The 6,415-nt window shown below is 45.9% G+C and overlaps 1 long non-coding RNA gene across 1 annotated transcript; it reads left to right on the top strand.

Annotated features, from left to right (window-relative positions):
- The first annotated feature begins 4,271 nt into the window (after window positions 1-4,271).
- On the top strand, window positions 4,272-6,123 carry LOC142893740 (uncharacterized). Its single transcript, XR_012927743.1, has 2 exons — window positions 4,272-5,953; window positions 5,993-6,123. It is a non-coding gene; the product is annotated as an uncharacterized LOC142893740 (long non-coding RNA).
- The last annotated feature ends 292 nt before the right edge of the window (window positions 6,124-6,415 follow it).

Genomic DNA, 6,415 nt, shown 5'->3' with positions numbered 1-6,415 from the left:
TATTTTACTACTTACAATTAATATAATTTCTTCAAGCTTGGTGGGCCGAATACAAAAGCTGAACGGGATGCATATAGCCCCTGCGCCATAGCTTGCCCAGGCCTGCTTTAGTGGCTACTGAAGAGAGTCAGTCAGGACACGAATGTTGCAGTGCGTTCTGGATGCAGCTAAGCTGTCCCCAGGAAGCGCCCTTCCTCCACTGTGTGCACTGGGAGTCTTGTAGAGTGTTGATACCTTGGTGGTCGAATTGAATTGCAAACTCGTCGTGTCATTCCTCCTACAACTTTCCGACCTGCAATCCCGCCTACGAGGGGCTACAACCTCCAATGACGTCCTCGGCCTGGAAATATGGAAAATCCGACTTCCAATTCTTAATGGAAAGCATGCAAAGCATGATGGGATATCACCTCTGCCTGCAGCCCTATTCTCCCGTAAGAGAATGCATCTCGCTCACAAAACGCGTGACATGAGCGGGCACACAGTGAAAGAAGCCACTGTGTGCCCGCTCATGTCACGCGTTTTCCTGGGTCCGCTGCAGGTCTCAGTGGCTCTCCATGAGTTATGGAATGTATGCATATTGTATGAAGCGGCACTAAATTGCACTGGCTTGAAGTGACAAACAGAGACATCTCTCAAACACCACTCCGGCCCATTCAGTGCCTCCACACCATCGTCTATCTCTTCCTTCTGAGGTTTTTTTTTCTTCTTCTTTTTTTTTCAATCGCAGCTGCTAATGCAGCAGCCAGCACGCAGACAAAGCTAGCTTTGTGACCCCCCCTCCCTCGCTCCCTGTCTGCTGACGCGTTTGCTTGTTCTCCATGTCACCCCACCACCACCACCATCCCTTGTTCCCCTTCCAATCTCTCACTAAAAACTTCTTTTCTTCCTTTTATAACTTTTTCGCCCCCCCTCCTCACATCTGCACCGGCATCACGCGGCCTGGCAATAGCCGGCCTGGAGAGTCATGTGATCTTTATAGAGAACTTTTGCCTGGGAGGAGAAGGATGGGGGGGGGGGGGGGGGGGTGAATATCACAACCCTTATTTTACCCCAGTTGCGGGGTCAAAGGTCACCCTGACGCTGTTCCAGTGAGCTCAACCCACAAAAGAGCTGAGCCACATTTACTCTGTCATTTCCTTTTATTTGTTTGTCTGTACGGGTATTTTTACTTTTTTGGATCTTTTTTTCCCCCCTGTTTTTTTGGCTCCAGTTTAATCCACATGTCTCTCTTCGGAGCCTGAGGTTTACTGTCATTATAGTATACACCAGTGTGGCCAGTAAATCTAAACAGAACATCGAGCCCTTCGCCACAACAAGGCTCAGAGCCGGACACTGAGTGTTTCAGGAGTTGCGTCTGTCAGCTGGTGAAAAATGATTGAAAAAAGAGCAGATTTGGATCCAAGCTTCAAAATGAGGGGCATTTTTCTTTAATGCTGCACTGCAAATTTTATTGTACTTTGCAGACAGTGACAATAAAATTCCTGCTATATTTCTTCTTTATTCCAACTCTTAAAATTTAGGGAATGTGAAAAAAACGGCCACTGCTGCCTCCACGACCCAACGACCGTTCGTGGTGGAGCTTCGCGCTTTGATTCGAACACGGCCTTAATTCAGGCTTTATGTGAGAGCTGAAGCGCCGAGTGCAGCAGGAAGGAATTTCTTCCAGAAGTGTATGTAGCCGGACGGAGTCCATACAATGATGCTGCAGTATGTTTAGAACAAAAACACATTTGTGCAGCTTTCTTCAGCCGCTTTCTCAAAGAAGTACGGCCCGTCTGCACATCCTCTGTGAGGGAGCGGAGATAAATTTACTGGGCGCTTGAGAAGAAGCCTGTGACATTTTGAGAGGAGGGTGGTGGGGTGGGGTCTGGGGTGGGGGGTAGCGGGGCGAAGGCATATGGTTTCATCATGTTAATCACGGCAGATCTGCGTATGGTTTTACTTGAACCAAAATGTGGTTCAAAGAAAATCCTTTAATTTCTGGTTTGGTTTCATCAGCTAATTTGTGCGCCCGATCTTCAAAAAAAATAAAAAATAAATAAATATATATATATTTTTTTAACTATCTTTGAAACCCAGAGATTTAGAAAAAAATGTTACTAATCAATCTACCTAAACAGCAAAAATGGAGGAAGACAAAAAAACATTCTGTACGTGTGTGTGCTGCTTTACTCTGCCTCCCTGAAGACGCCCTCACTCTTTTTCACACATGTATACACTTTCTCTCTCCCATGCACACACACACACACACACACCTCCCACTGCACAGCTGACTACTCCTCACTGTCTCCCTCCTTCAATATCCACCGTGTCGGCCACGTCCATGAAGACGGATATGTTTATGTGGCACGTTGTGGAGGACTTTTTGCACAGATGCATGAGAGCATCCATCTTACTTGGACAAAATTATTCCACCTCTCTGACACCCCCACCCCCAACACACACGTAAACACACGCACACACACACACTCACCGCTCCAATGAGGCAATCGTCATCCCCTGCAACAAGTGGCCTCTCCCCCAGATGAATTCTTTTACATGGGTGGTAACGCCGGCGCGCTCCTGATGGTGCTGTTCTATCGATTGCGCTAGTGGCTGACATGCATACAGGCAAGCAGGAAGTGGCTTGTTATTGTTCTGAATATATATATTTATATTCAAAAATATGCCTGCACTGCCTCTCCCGTCTCAGCCGTCTCCCTTTGTCCCCCTTTCGCCTCTCTTCCTCCTCCTCCTCCTCCTTTTGCTTACACTGAATGAGTGGGCCACTCAAATAAGATTTTAGTGCTGTGGCTGTGGTGTTGTGAAGGGGAAGGCCTCACACTGGTTCCCCCAGCATCTGTCATAATGTGCGCCTTTCACCAGAAAGCATTAAAAAGGAAAACTCACAAAACAATTGTGGAGGATTGGCTCCTCTAATGGGAGATGAGGGAGAAATGATGTTGAAATAATCAATTCTTTAACAATCAGAAAAATAAAGGACGACTGCAGTCGGTTTTGGTTTCTAAGGTGTGACCCTGCTCAGGTGAGGACGATGCAGGGGGACAAGCTACCTTTGCAAAAATATTTTATCTAACCAGAGGTGCGTGTGTGTGTGTATGTGTGTGTGTGTGTGTGTGTGTGTGTGTGTGTGTGTGTGTGTGTGTGTCTATAGCATTAGAGGGCTGTTCTGGGGAGTTATCCATTAATTCGGGGTTAAAGTCCATTTGCATCAAGACAAAAGAGACACAGTTTATCCATCTCAACAGTGGGGTAACGCAGGGAAATGAAAAAGGGGGAGGGTGTGTGTGTGTGAAAGGGAGAGAGACAGAGAGAAAGAGAGAGAGAGGTGAACCACCCCCTTTGCAGATAAATCTGTTGCCCTAAAGGGATGCGTTTACATAGGTGAGGAGTGACTGTTCTGCAAGCCCAGTGATTTATCTAAAAAGCTCAGACACACACACACACACACACACAAAACTGTTCCAAATCAATTACTTCACTAAAGCTCAAGCTGCATATTTAAAGGGACAGTTTACCCAAAATTCATAAAAAAACAAAACAAAAACAACAACAACAACAACAAAAAAAGCCAACACCTATTTTCTACTCACCTCTGTGACAAAATCCAAATAACCATTCTGGAGTTTTGCAGAGGTAAAGAGTTCAACCCATTGCTAATACTGAAATGTATTAACGCAAAAGAAGAAAAAACACAATGTGTCTCCATGTGGTTCCTTTGGTCACATCCAAGTTTCTGGAAGACTCAGCGGTCCAACGTTTTTGTTTTTTTTCTGCCGACAGCAACCAACTAACCCTTTTAACTTTTAGACAGAACATATGAAAAGTTCTGGTAGCAGCGGAATTAATTAATTAAGTGGCTGTGGTAAAAAATAAAAAAAAAATCTTCACCGTTTGGAGGTAAATTGGTCAGCAGGATCCTGCATTCGGTCCGATGACATTATCACAGCAGCAGCATTCGGTGTTTGTAGTGTTAATGCAGAGAGAAAACACCATAAGAACCTACAGGGGTTGACACTAAAAGGAATACACTCCAATTTAGGCTGGACTTTCTCTTTAACCCTCAGCACATGTAATCAGAAAGCTGCACATCATGCTAATGCGTTTACACATCTACACACTGGTCATTAAAATCCACAAAGTCTCTAGAAATTAATGACACAGAAAACACATTTTAAAATCATTTTACACAAACTGGAGTCCAAGTACAATTTGTAGAGATTTTTATTTTTTTTTATTTTTTAATGACTACAGCCGAGATTTCACTCCTCCTGCAGCTCTACCTCCCACAACCACAGAAAGGATTTCCTAGCAACGATTATAATGCGCGGACGCCGCTACAACAGTCAGTCAGGAATACGCACACACAGTCACGCACGCGCACGCGCACACGCACGCACACCGAGCTCGACACGCCGGGGCTCCCTCAAGCTATCAGCGTGGGCTTCCCCCTCCTTCTCCCTCGCCGTTTGGAGGCAGGGAGGGGGGGAAAGGGAGAGCGAGGGAGGGAGGGAGAGAAGAGGAGGAAGATCCCCCCCCTCCGCACTGACTCTCTCTCTCTCTCGCTCTCTCTCTCACTCACTCTCTCTCCCCCTGGAAGTCCCAGCTGCCTACTACACTAGACGGCTAGCGGTGCCCGTCGTCCTCAACCTGCGAATCCGGAGAGGCTCCATTACGCGCCGCCGGTGCAAGAAGACGGAGCGCGGTGCGTGCAGAGAGGAGACGGAGAAAGACCGCGGAAGGCGGGCAGGCGCTCGGCTATTTTACGCGTCAAGTCCGCGGCAACAGAAGCGACGGGGAAGCGCCGTGTTGTTGTTGTTTTCTCCGAGGAGAGGGACGGAGAGGTCGGCCGGAGAAGGAACAGGGGTGGGGGATGGGACGTGAGCCTCACAAACCACCACCACCACCGACGGCGGCGGCGGCGGAGGAGGAGCTGCAGTGCGGAGCGCGGTGGTCGACGTGTGCGGCTGCGGCACCGGCGAACACCGGAGACGCATCCGCGCGCTACAACCGACGCGGTGGGGGTGTAAGAGGCAAGATCCCCATTTTTTCCTCTTTTTTTCCTTTTTTTTTTTTTTTTTTTACGCGACGACGATGACGACGACGCTGCTGCTCCCGGCTCGCCCCTCCCCCACCTATCCTTCCTCCCCGCTTCCTCCCCCCTCCACCACGACGCGCAGATGGGGGAGGCGTCTGCAGCTTAAGCGCGCCATTTTCAAAAGCTCCCCTTTCGCCTGCGAGATTTATTTTGCTGTCGCCGTCCAGCCGTCTCATGTTACACTCCCATCTGCGGCAGAACAATACGGCCCGGGCCCGGCAGGAAGGAAGCGGCTATTCTGGATTAAACGCCAACTGTGCCATCGCTTTTTTTTTTGGTCTTTGCGCTCATTTATTTTCATAACAACAGGTGAGAATTTTAATGATTTATAGTGTGTTGTTTATGCGTTACAAATTGTAAGTAAACAAGGCCCATGGCAGACGAGTTTTTGCATGCTTTTATTTTTGTAATAATTCGTTTATTTAATATTTTTCAAATAAACGGGTTCATTTAAATTTAATTCATGTATATATTTATAATATTAATTATGTTATGATAAAATAAATAAATAAATTAGATAACCTTGTTCTCAATTGTTTTGATGAAAATTAAATAAACAAACCACGTCGTGTAAAATCTAATTTATTTAAAAATATTGTCCAATCCGTGGCAAAATACAAATCTGTTTTGTGAATTTGGATATATATGTTTTACACATTTTGAAAAAAAAAAAAAAAAAAAAGCAAAAACTTCAAACACTGAGCAGGTGTTTTAAATCACGCCAGCTTCTCCTCAATTTAATCTCAAAATTTACTGTATGCTATAAAATAAAACAGTGGTGTTTTAAACGCATACGACGCCATTTAGGGCTGAAAAAAAGATTTGGCAAAGCGGTGGAGCCGAATTCACCAGTGAGTGTGTGTGCGTGCGTGCGTGCGTGCGTGTGTGTGTGAGACAGAGAGAGAGGGAGAGAGAAAGTGTGGGTGTGCGCGGTCTCGTGTGCGCGCTCGTTCAGTGATCTCTGACCCCTGTTCATTTATAAGAAGAAAAATAGCTATTCGGCTGTTTTTTTCGTTGTTGTTTTTTTAAATAAAGCTTCATTCATATCAGTTTTTTTATATGTATAAAATTAATTGAATCGGATTGAGTTGCGTTAAAAGAAACAGACCCTCCAAAGATTAATTTTGTTTAAACTAAGACTTGTGGTGTGTGACCGTCGACCATTTACATCTTTTTTTTTTCTTTTTTTTTGGAGGGGGGCCGTAAACTTGCTCTCCTTTTTCCTTCGCCCCGTTTTGATGTTACGTCTCCTTTTAAAGCGCGTGGGGCTTCACAAACGAGCGGAATTACAGGCTGACTGCATGCAGGAGCTGGCCT

Source organism: Nelusetta ayraudi, unplaced genomic scaffold (genome assembly GCF_046127955.1).
Source record: "Nelusetta ayraudi isolate G7.1 ecotype Tasmania unplaced genomic scaffold, CSIRO-AGI_Nayr_v1 ptg000042l, whole genome shotgun sequence".
NCBI lineage: Eukaryota > Metazoa > Chordata > Actinopteri > Tetraodontiformes > Monacanthidae > Nelusetta > Nelusetta ayraudi.
This window is presented reverse-complemented; position numbering and strand designations above follow the sequence as displayed.